Source organism: Aedes albopictus, chromosome 1 (genome assembly GCF_035046485.1).
Source record: "Aedes albopictus strain Foshan chromosome 1, AalbF5, whole genome shotgun sequence".
Taxonomy (NCBI): Eukaryota; Metazoa; Arthropoda; class Insecta; order Diptera; family Culicidae; genus Aedes; species Aedes albopictus.
The window spans coordinates 269,660,494-269,673,393 of record NC_085136.1 but is presented as its reverse complement, the minus strand read 5'-3'; the positions used below and the strand labels follow the sequence as shown (position 1 = coordinate 269,673,393).

At 40.2% G+C, this 12,900-nt stretch overlaps 1 protein-coding gene across 7 annotated transcripts in view; it reads left to right on the top strand.

Annotated features, from left to right (window-relative positions):
- Positions 1–12,900, top strand: part of LOC109429334 (serine/arginine repetitive matrix protein 1) — a 497,632-nt gene that overhangs the window by 168,650 nt on the left and 316,082 nt on the right. The gene's annotated exons all lie outside the window — the stretch shown is intronic.

The window sequence follows — 12,900 nt, the reverse complement described above, 5'->3', positions numbered from 1 at the left end:
TATTTTTTTTGTATGGGAACATGATTTGATATAAAAACATACCTGATAGTGATCCGATCAATGCTATTGGCATACGATGTCAAGGTATGGAGCCTGGCAGATTTGTCCAGGTTTTTTTTTGGTTTTAACTTTGACCATTTTCGGTTGTTACCGAAAGGTAACTATAATGCAGTTAATGTTTGGTATAAGATGTTAGAGTATCATATTGTGAATCGAGTAAGAGCTAGGTAATGCGTGATATATACCCTATTAAGGGTGTTTGCCTCTTTCCACCAATTTTTATCCCAACCTCCTCGTGGCACCAGTCGGGCTGCAAGCAACCTAAGGGAAGGTCGATAAACCAACCCAGGTGGAAATTTTGGTCGTGGGCTTACAATAGCGTTTGTTCCTCATGTAGCAGCGGCTGAACAACGTCCAACTATCAGTGAAGGACTCTTTTTTTATAGAATGAGCAAATCTGCTGATCAGACACCCTGGGTCCTCGGGTTATGTGGGGATAAACCCTCTAAAACTCATTCTCTCTCTTCTTTTCTTCGCGGTACGCCCGTTAGGGATGAACACGAGTACTCTTCATTGGTAAGCGTTTTACCAGCTATCACTTCAAGTTGTCCTCTCTCCCCTGGAAGGTTGGGTCCTGGCTAGTACTACAGACTCCCGTGAACATGTCAGGGCTAGCTTCGATGGCCGACTTTATGGCTACTGTCGGAATACCATCCGGACCCGTAGCCTTGTTCAACTTTAGCCACTTCGCTATGGCGATAAATTCGTCGTTTGTCAGCGGGCAACCTCACATTGACCGGTTTAGTCGTAGGGAACGGGGCCCAAAGCGCAGGAACAATGTTGGGAGCTTCCTGGGGGTGCTGATACGCCCTCTGTTTTGGACCTGCTGGCTTTACCCCATGCCCTGAAGGTCGTGTTGGCTGCCTGGCAGAAATTATCGTCGCCCGTTCGCTTACGCGCCTTTATGTCTTTGTCCAGTGCCAGTTTAGCCACTCTGTAGGCTTCACATCGCTCCATTTTACCATCATCCTACTCCTAGCTCGGAGACAGGATACGCGAAACTCTGTGATTTCTGGCCACCACAAATAAACCGGTCTGCGTCCATTCCTGAGTAGGGATTGTCTTGGCTTTGCAGCGTCGCAACCACGGCTCAGGGTTCCGACTAGACCATCGTTGGATAAATCGCCGGTGTTACCCTGCATAAGCAATCGCTTCAGAAATACCGGCATCGTCGACCCACCAGTCCGAGCTAGGGTTTAGACCCGGCTCCAGAAGGTCTCAACCGATGACCACGGGACTCAATCCCACTAGTACGCTTGATTCGCAGCTAAGATGAGAACTGGTCCATCGGCCACCTGGAAGGGGCATGACAACTACAGTAGGACACCCCGTTGATCTTCGCTATTGCGAAGCCCTCGTGCGACGTGGAAATTATTTCCTGGATCGGAAAACGACCCAGATAAGTTAGTTTGATATCCGCTGGTTTTGATCTCTTTAGATCACTTTGCCCCTAATGTGAAGAGCAGTAAATTTCGCTTCACGAGAGGAATCCCGAAAGAGGGTGAGACCAGGGTGACCAGATGGTATCCTAAAGGAGGACATGTCCTCCTTTTTGATCAAAAATCAAATGTCCTCGTTTCCCTCGAAAATGTCATCTTTTTTAACATTCAATAAAATTATAGTAATCAATGGCATTATCTGGCAAATGTCCAGACGTTGTAATAGAACGCAGTGAAAGTATCCTAAGTGAGAAGTTCTTCATTCCAGAACTATAAGCCTACTAGACTATTAGATGGTTTTATAGCAGCTGTGAATTTGTTTATGATTTGTTTCAGATTGCTTACTTGTTATTCAACGTTTGCTGCTTCAATTCTGTTATTCAGCGGAAACCAAATAATTGGGTAGTTAAACGGTTGAAGTAAGCTTTTTTCCCAATTTTTCTAATTCGAAGTGATTATTTTTATGAAAATAACAACATTTATTGCGCTCTTATATTTTTGTTTTGCTTATCAAATAAATACATACGCAGCTTTAATTTTCATTGATCTATCACTACTCAATAGAATAGAACGACAGCTCGAAGAAGGACATAAGAATTTAAGTTCATTTTTAAAATAGTTGCAGTAGGTTTACTAGAAATGATGTCATTTGAAATTTCAATTAATTTGCTGACCCGATCGATTCAGCTTATTGAATAATCTGGATACTGTTGAAGAATTGCTAGTCAGTTAAATGCATTATAAGACAAATACAAAAACGTGACTTTTTAATGGAAAATATGTACTGCTGCTTTATTAAGTGCCCTCCTTTTTATACAAATTTCCTCCTTTTTCAACCGAATTTGGTCTTAATGTCCTCCTTCGCTTGTTTTCCATATGGTCACCCTCGTGAGACCAACTTTATAGAAATTTAATAAATCAGTTATCTGAAAATACTTGCCCACAACGCACGCATTTGTATGTTCAGTCCGGCACAGTCGAGGAATAAAGTTCTGTGTACCGTCTACCCTCGTTGGTCTGGACACTTTTTAATTTGACCCCCGATCATCTGCACATCGTCCAAATTAAAAATGGTTCAAACGTCATTTGGCTTATTGAACGGGGTGAAACGGAACGCAGAATCAAAACAAAACAGCAAAAAGGGTTACCATCAGTGTGTTTTACGATGTCCACAGGGTTACTAGAAGTTCAAATTAAAAATGAACCCCGATGGTTTGCATGATGTGTCATTCAAACCAATGGGTAGAAACTGCCGCACGGTAAAAAATCTGCACTATGATATGAACTGATTGGCACTTGAATTCGCACTACTGTTCAATCAGTTTTTTATTAATTATATATCATTTGAAAAAGAACATCCAAAGCCTCTTCAATTTTAATTGAACTTCACATCAATTCGTTGTTGACAAAGTTTTGATTTCAAAACTAGAATTAAAAAAAAAATGTGTACAATCACACTCAGATTCGATACCAGGACCTTTAGAGTCACGATCAACTGTTTTACCAATACACTACTTTACATCTGTTAGAGAGGTGTGAATCGAAGCGAAGCATTTTCTACCGCCTGTTCTCTATATTTACTTTTATGTCATTACCTTATCAACAGCTTTTCACTTTGGATCGTATTGCTTTGTACAGTAGTGCAAATGGGAAGAATTTTCAGTTGACTTCTTCGTTGGGTTTGTTTTGGTCCTCAAATTAACACTGACAGCATTGCGATCTCAAAGGAATAGCATTTCTGATCATGTTGGTTAGGACATTGAATAGTTAAGGGATTTTTCCCTTACATCGAGCACGCAGAATTTTCACCGTACGTGTTTACGCTCGGATATAAAGGTCAACGATCGAAGGCACGCTGAGGCAAAAACACTTAAGAAGAATGATTTGGCGACACTACGATTATTGTTGAAAGTCATAAATTTCGCTTATGATTAAGAGAGGTAAAAATCCATGTCAAGTTACTTACCAATACCATAGGTTTCGCTTAAAAACATCATAGGATCAAATTTATAACTATCGCATGTTTACTCTTATTGAATTCATCTTTTAATGTGTATGGAAATCAAAGTTTTGAATTATGAATTTCATGTCGCAAAAGAAATAATATTCCTATTCCAATCTATGTTTTTCTTCCATGAATTAATTCCTTGATTCCTTGGGAACAAAATTATCTAAATCATGTCATGTTTCTTGAATTACCGCGTAAGTAAAATGATGGATCTCTCTTCATCGACCACTTGAAAAATGTAACAAAAAGCGTGTTTGACTGTACTTTCGTTTGAAGATGCAAGTTTGCGTGGGTAGATAGCGTTCTGTGATGAAAAAAAAAGGCAGACAAACTTGTTTCTTGTTCCTTCTATTAAACGCTGGGATCGTTCAAGAGAGACCGATCGTTTTACTTACGTAATTCCATTGTTGATTTGAAAGCAGAATTAATGAATACTTGATAATTTAAATCAATTTGATTTCGTGTCCAATAGGTCCGAAAACAGGTCTGTGTGTAATGCCCTTGCATCTAAGACCAGCTATCAGGAATCCGTACTCTCACTGTTACGATTTTCATAGATTTAAATTATAACTTTTTCACAACCATGCCGCTTATTACAATCATAAGTTGTAGGTATGGAACGCGTGTACAATATCTATGGAATCAATAAGCGTGTTTTGAAACCGAAAAATCATCCATTCATAAGTTGCGACTTTCGAAATTCCAAAGTGATTTTGCATCAGTGCAGAGGTGAAGAACCTCTCGAGACCCGCCTCTGGGCTATACAGTCCACTTGTCGAACAATAACAGGGGACTGTTATGGTCTTCTTGTTTTCTTGCCCAGCATTAAAACTATGCTGCAGTGTTAAAAGGTAGGCTGTCAGCTTGAGCCTCACGCTTGAGCCGCAGTTATGTTGGCTACGAAAACATTGCATTGGTGGGAAAGGGATGCCAATTCCTTGAACAATAAGGATAAACGTCAACATCGGATGACAAGCTGATTTTGTTATGTAAACATGATCAGCAATGAGAGCAATGGTAAACATTAAGACGGCCGCAACGACGGTCTGCAAAATCTGTCGTTAGACTGGGCGAAATCCTAAAGGGCCGCAACAGAGAGCGACAGCGGAATCGAAAGCGAAATCGGACGAAATTTATTGTACTGAAGTCTAAGTGGATAAAAAAAATCGCATTATATATCATCGGAACTAAAAAAGACGCGGACACCGTCTTCAGCCAGGGACTGTACAGACTGAATGAAACTTAACACTAGACAAGGGACACATGGAGCATGCACCAGTGGATACGGAGAAGGAACTGTTCTCACGAAAAGTTTCATCGCCCGGAGCGGGAATCGAACCCTCACTTCATAGCATGGTGCAATTAGAAGCTTGGTGACCCTAATCAAACGGCTACGAAGCTCATCGGTATTGTGCCACCGTTGTTCAATTGTACCATCCAAGGGGAACATACACGGAGGGAAGTGCAACAGCAACAGCTGATTTGGAGTTTCGTCGGAGCAGAAACTGCAGATTTACCGGCAGTGAGCAAGGGATCGTGTCATCGAGAAGTTCTACAGGACAAAGCCAGACACTAGCATCATCCACTCAACCAGCCACACAGACACAACCCACATCATCATACCCGGTGATTCGCTCACAAAACACTCACCCACAACCTGCGATTTCGCTCGAAGCCACTGAATCACCGTAAGGCTTTGGTACGACAACTCGTCAAGTGTTGATGTAAACTGCTGTCGTGAAGGTGGTGGTCCGTTTTGGCAACACCGCACTGGCCAAGGCAATTATAGACTCGTGCTCGGAATTTTGCTACATGACCAGTAGCTTATCCAAAAAGTTGAAGTTCCAGATCAAGACAAATTTTCTGGAAGTGAAAGATATAGGCAACAGTAGCGCGACCTCAACGTAATCTGTGGATGCAAACATCGAACACATTTTGCCGAAAATCACCTAAGCGATGCCGCTAAAACCTCCGATGTTGTCCTAGCAGATCCTACGTTCGAGAGCCCGATCGGCATGATCATTGGGGTGGAATTCTACTTCGACCTACTGCGGACCGGAAGAAGAAAGTTGTGCGATAGCGGACCAACATTGCAAGAAACCGTCTTTGGCTGGGTCGTGTCAGGAAGGTTTCCGGCAATGGTCAGCTCGTTGTCCACAACAGTAAGCTATGCGTTTTCGACGGCGGACCTCCAGGAAATGATCACCCGGTTTTGGGACTTGGAAACCTACCATATCAACCGGACCCATTTAATGAAAAAAAAAAGTCTAACGACGCTTTGATAGTGGGCTGGTCATTCAGAACGATCTGATATCCACAATTCTCCAATTCCGTCAGCACCGGATCGCCGCCATCGCCGATGTAGCAAAAACATATCTGATGGTCCGAGTTCCAGAGTCAGATCCACATCTACAGCGCATCAATTGGAAAGACACACCGGAGGAAGCGGTGAAGATGTTTGAACTATTCACGGTCACGTATGGCACTAAGAGTGCTCCGTATCTGGCCACAAGTTGCCTGAAGAAGCTGGGAGAGAACAGCGAATCCACGCACCCGATTGCTGTTCGGGTGTTTCAAAAGGACTTCTACGTCGACGACATCTTGTCAGGATCGCACACCGTCCCCAAAGCGTGGCAGCTCATGAACGAGGTTGCCAAACTGACAAACACAGCTGGTTCCACCCTGCGAAAGTGGAACTCGGATTCACCGGAACTGCTTTCCACCTTGCCCAAACATTTACAAGATGAGGGGCCAGTCCTAGATCTGGACTCCTCAAGCGCCACGGTCAAGATTCTGGGGCTGCGATCCCGAGCAGGAATGAATAACTGCCACATAACTAGAGCATATCAAAGTCAGGTATCATACCAAGACAAGGTATTGTTCGGTTTTCCAGGTATTGAAAATAACTTATTTTGGTATTTTATAGGTATTGATACAATACCTCAACGAGTTATTGGTTTGGTGTTAAGGACTGCTTGAGGTATTATTAAATTATGGAAAAATCGCTATTTGTATGGAAATATCGCCGATTATTATTTAGGTATTGTCATACCTGATATCATTATTCACGCATTATGCACATAATACACACCAGCTTTTATTTTAGGTATTTTACCTCTTATGCAGGGCTACTGAATACCTCATTCAGGTTGTAGGTATTCGGTTTTCCATACCTGAGTTAGTTATTCTTCAGCTATTTTCTCCTGCTCGGGATGGGACACCCAGTCCGACGATTTCTGCTTCACCTTCCCCGAGTGGAGATCAAATACCTCCTGCATCACATAGCGCAGTGTTCACTCCGACACTGCTTGCTTCTTCGATCCACTGGGCCTGGTTGGGCCAGTTGTAGTCCAAGCGAAAAATTTATCCAGCGGCTGTGGCTGACTGGGATGATCCACTCGACGAGTCTCTGCAGGAGATGAGCAAGGAACATGGTTGCTTTGGAGTCCCTATCGATTTCTCGCTGGCTTGGCGTCAGCAACGACTGCACAGAAGTGGGGTTCTGCGATGCATCGGAGGCTGCGTACGGAGCGTGCCTTTACCTCCGTTGTACTGCGGCGGATGGCATTGTCACTGTCCGGCTGATCACCTCCAAATCACGAGTGGCACCTTTGGAAAGCCTCCAGAGGAAAAAGAAGAACGCTGGTCAGCAACTGCTTCATATCCACTGTTGGCAAGAAGGGTGATACGTGATGGCATTCCCTGCTTCCGCAGCAAGCCCATGGTTCTGGGCCAATTGATGACCGATCTTCCGACGGCTAAAAGCAAATCTGCATCACCGTTTATCAATGTCGGCGTGGACTACTGCGGTCTATTCCAAGGCAACAACCCCAAGCGTCGAGCGATTCCAGTGAAGTGCTTCGAAGCGATTTTTGCCTTCCTAGCAGTGAAGGCCGTTCATCTGGAGCTGGTGATGGACCTAACCACCCAAGCGTTCATGGGAGCGCTGAAACGGTTTGAAGCTCGTCGTGAAAAGCACCATTTGACAATGTGCGTCGGAGCGAAACGAAACCTAACCGAGCTGCAGCGACTCTTCCACGATCAGAAGTTTCAAGGACATCAAGGACACCAGTTCCGAAGGCATCGAGTTCTGATTTATCCCTTCCCATACGCCAAATTTGCGTGGTCTCTGGGTGGCGCAGGCCAAGTCATTTTAGGAACACTCCAACAAGGCTGTCGGAACGAAAGTTTTGAAGGTGGACGAAATGTGGACTGCACTGGCGCAAATCGAAGCGGTTCTCAATTCACGTCCGCCAAACCCAATAAGCAGTGATCCCAGCGATTTCGAGGCTCTAACTCCAGGGCACGTTCTGGTTCAGCGACCACCAACTGTCATTACCACACTAACTGAACTCCAATCGTTCTTTTTTCCCAGTCGGTGATTCGTGTTGAAGATAAACTGATTTGCCTCAGCGTCGGTCCATATAACGAAAAATCTTGCCCCAGACGACAGCTTATTATCCTTCGATTTTCATTTCCATCGAAGTGGACGAGAACTGCTCCAAGTCCCGACGAAGAAGCGTTCACAAATAACTCAGTCCAGTGATCTGAGTTGTAGTACATACCCCAAACTCTTGATGAAGTCTATGCTTTAAGGTATTCAACCTCGGTTTCCTCATCGATAGTCCAGTAAAACACATAATTTTCCACTAGTGTTCTCAGTCGAATGGTTTTAGTGGCTCGGTAAATGATGAATTTGTCAACATAGATAAGTAGCTGCATAAAAGCTTATGAATCAAACGCTCTTGGAAGGAAGCTCTTATAAACTCTTATACAGCAAAAATGTTAGTTGGGAAGCTCCAAGAAATGTTTTACCTCTACACAGCTTTCTGAGTGTCTGAATTCCTTGATTGCAAAGATTTTTCCTTTTTGAATTTACCACCCACTGTCGTTCAGTTAACCCTCAGAGCCCCAGGACAAACTTTTTATTTTTGATCGGCTGATACTCAGGATCTGTAAAAAATAAAAATAAGCGGTTTTCACTATGATCGATGGGAAGAGTTGTACTTCATGCAAGGGTAGTTGTCAAACCGGAAGTCTATGCTTGAACCTGATTTTGCACCGAAAATAAGTGTTCCCTGGTGCTATGTTTGGCGATATGTTCTACAGCTGCCTTTAGGCTACTTTTTCAATAACACTAGTTTACAAAATAAAACGAAAGTCGTGAACTTCTGTCAACGACCAAAATTTTTGAAGTACAATTTAGTACTGATTTCGAGACCGAGCTTCAAAAAATTTAAAGTAGAGCAGTTTTTGAGTTTTAGCTCAATATCGAGTTTTACAACTTTTACAAATATGGAATTTACTAAAATTCAAATATCTTGCATTTTGCTCAACAAATTTCAAATCTTTTTCCATAAATTAAAAGCTGAATACAAAAGCATTTGATCATCTGAACGCAGGTTTTGCGTCAGATTGATGAAATTCAAGGTATTGATGAGTTTTAGGGACGATCTCCTTAAATTTTAGCCAAATTTCCAAAAATATATGAAGAAATGTATTTTTTTTTCAATAAGAAAAAAAAACAATCTAAAAATTCTTTCTCAACGTTTATTTGACATATCATATGTAGGCGAGTTACAGTAAAAAATTCAGCTCAATCGGAGCATTGATTACGGAGAATGAGATGTGTGAAGTGAGCGACGTTGCTTAAAAATAGAACAAAAATCGATTTCAAATCATCAACCTTGTATGGAAAGTCGAAAAAATTTCCGCTCTACTGTAATTTTTTTCCTTCGCGTTTTCGAACTCCGGGCATGATTCTACACTAAAAATGATCATCAGCTTACCGAGTTCAAAAATGCTGTAAACTAGTGTAATTAGCTGTTAATTCTCGGTAGATCAATCAAGGTGGAATCTCAATCAGGCCTTAAATTCCTTAGCGAAGCGTGCTTTTACAAAATGGAATCAATTTTGTAAATCGGGACAGAAACCGATAAACGCCTAAAAGTATGCAATGATCTAGTAATAATTCGTTGGCTAGAAGTATGACCAGTGTTTGAATTTTAGGTGGATTAATCACATGAGTGATACTTTTAAAAGAAGGGCTCAAATATACGAAACAAATTTTTCATAGACACCAAACTTCTAAAATCATCTTTTCAGGTTCAAAATGATTATGATCACGAAATTTGGTCTTAGGGAGTCCTACCGGAAGTACACTCCTGGGACCAAGTTTCAGATGCATCTCATGCCAGAAAGCAGCCTCAGCATTGTGTTCTTGCGTTGGCCTACCATTTCAAGTTGTTAAAGATTTCAGAATTATTATAAAATACCAGATTCATAGACGACTCGCCAAAACATTGCCCCAGGGGACACTTATTTCCGGTGCGAAAACAGGTTCAAACATGGACTTCCGGTTTGACAACTACTCTTACATGAAGTACAACTCTTCCCATCGATCATAGTGAAAACCGTTTATTTTTATATTTCACTGATCCTGAGTCAGAGCGTTAATGATTAATCATAAATTTAATCATGATTAATGATTAATGATTAAGATTAATAAAAAATCATTAATCATAATCACTAAAAATTTTTATTTAATCATTAATCATTAATCTTAATCACACTGATTTCGCAATTTAATCATTAATCAGTAATCATAATCATAAGGAAAAAGAATTAATCAATCATTAATCATTCATTACCAAAAATGATTCACCATATAAAATATATGATCCAACTTAAATTGGTTCAAATGCTGTTCTAAGTGTGATTCTTTTTTCAAAAATCTCCCAGACAAAGAAACTTTTACTTTTGAAACTTCAAAAATATTGTAAACAGCACAAAACCTTTTAATCATTTCCAGTTTTTATGATTGATTAATCATGATTAATCATGATTTTTAATCAATGAGCCATTTTTAATCAATAATCATAATCAATAATCACAGATAAAACCAATTTTAATCATTAATCATAATCTTTAATCATCCTAAAAATCAAATTAATCATTAATCATAATCAATAATCACCGAAATTAGAATTTTAATCATCAATGATTAATCATGATTAAAAATTTTGTTAATCATGAACGCTCTGTCCTGAGTATCAGATGATTTAAAAAAAGAAGTTTGTCCTGGGGCTTTGAGGGTTAAACGTTATGTCTGGAACTCACTTCGGCTAAGTTGTTGTCACGTTTTCTTTCGACACGTTGGTGTGTTTGGCTGTAGTTGGAAACTAATGTTTTGTGGCTTCTCAGTCTTGACAAAATAATAACGCTGTTATGTTATTTTGTCCGACGTTTCGGTCCATTTGGGACTTTCTTCAGGGACTCTGGAAATGTTTATTTGTTGATTTGAGTTTTCATAATTTCTTTTAAAACATTAAAAAATGAAAAAAAAAACGATTTTTGCCAATGTTTACAGTGTTCTCGTGAAATGTGGATTGACAGAACCTGTAACTGTCGCTTGGATCGGGTTACTATTGAACGACAAGATTTGTGCTTGACAACACAAAAATTGAAGGCGATAATTTCAAAACACAAGTCGAACATGAAAAAAAACTACAGACAGTCTAACAGGTAGGCCACACAACCAGAGATGCAGCAATCGTGGACATAATGGAGGCACTTTCAATTTGTATAATCGAGCCAACCGCTCTGGAGAATCATGCAGCCAGGGAGAACGCACACCACACTATACTTTTAGTCACTCACACCAACAAACACAGTAGTGCACACGAATACCACAGAGAAAAGCGAAAAGCAATGGTGATCGTTCTCGGGTTAGGTAATAAATTCCGGAGTGCTAATTTTGGACCGAGTTTTGTTTCCGATAGGGCATCCGATTTGGCTGCAATTGTGCGGGAGTTAGTACACTAGAACAAATCGCGTGGGAGGATATTGAAATTTCAAGCACAGATCTTGTGGTTCAACAGAAATTCGATCCATGCGACAGTTATAGGTTCTGCCGAACTGTTACATTGGTAACCATTGGTAAAAATCATTTTTTCAAAAAAAAAATGTTATAAAAGAAATTATGAAAATTGAAACCAACAAATACATATTTCCAGAGTCCCTGAAGAAGGTCCCAAACGGACCGAAACGTCGGACAAAATAACATAACAGCGTTTTGATTTTGTCAAGACTAAGAAGCCACCAAACATTAGTTTCTTTCGTCAAACCGAATATCAGAACGTCGTTCAAATAGTTGACGAATCCTTCGCAATCTCTGAGTACCGTCGTTGGGGGTGAGAATGGGTCAAAAAAGGATACTCAAAGATTGTTTGTTAAATAACAAATGCAGTTGAAGTCGGAAAAACTTTTTATTAAGTATGTATACTCTTCTTTGTGGTAATGATAGTTTAGCAAGAAAGTATCACATTATATGAACTGCTTACTAAACTACAAATGATTGAAAATTGACCCAATCTCACCCCTTAGAGGGGGTGAGAATGGGTCAAAGTATTCGAAATCGCCTATCTGAGAATATAATTTTATTTTATTGATCATATCTAGTAAACCTACTTAAAATACAATGTGACCATGACGAATAAAAACTTAGGTAATTTTAAAAGATGATTAACCCACCAAAAAGGGCTAATACAACCGAAAAAATTGTTGAAATTTGATGAAATAACGTTTGTATGTTGTATCACTATTTTTAGATACCACAATCATCCTCATTTAAAGTTTCAACTTCCATGAGAGGAGGGTGGGTTACGATGAGGGAGGGGCGCATTGAAAGATTGATTGAAAAAAAAACATGATATTTTTAGCACAGACAAACAGACGTAACACTCTGAACATTTTCCGATTCAAATCATAGTCACGGAAAAATGTTCGCCCAATGCTAAAACGACTGAGTTTGGCTGACCATCAACTAGGTGGTGGTAGTGAGCAAACGTCAAACTCGAACAAAAATGATGCGAGCGCCACGGGTGGCCAGTTGACCAACTATCTAATTTTTAAATAGATCGTTAAATCAGTGTACGATGGGAATTATCAGAGTGTTACGTCTGTTTATCTGTGTTTTTAGTATACTGCATAAGAAATGTTTATCCAAACCCTCCTTTATAAACTCTTATGTACATGATCATTGACCCCTGTATTGCCAAAGCAAATCACTTCATCTCAAGAAAGAGGGTTGTTAAAATGTTATTTTGCACAGCGTTTCACATTATTAGACCCTCTCCTGCAATAATATTTAAACGGATTTTTTAAATAAATTTTGTATGAATCCTAGTACAACGGAAGACTTATTGTTCGTTCTTTAGTATTTTTTATGTATTTTATGAATGATCCTTATATGCCACTCTTAATTCATAAACTTCAAGTTAAATACTCAATAAGCAATGACGTATGTCGCGTCTCGACGTTCGTTTGCTTTCCGACATTGAAAACAGAAATAAAAACCAAAAAAAAAACTTTCCGACATTGTGCTATATTAAC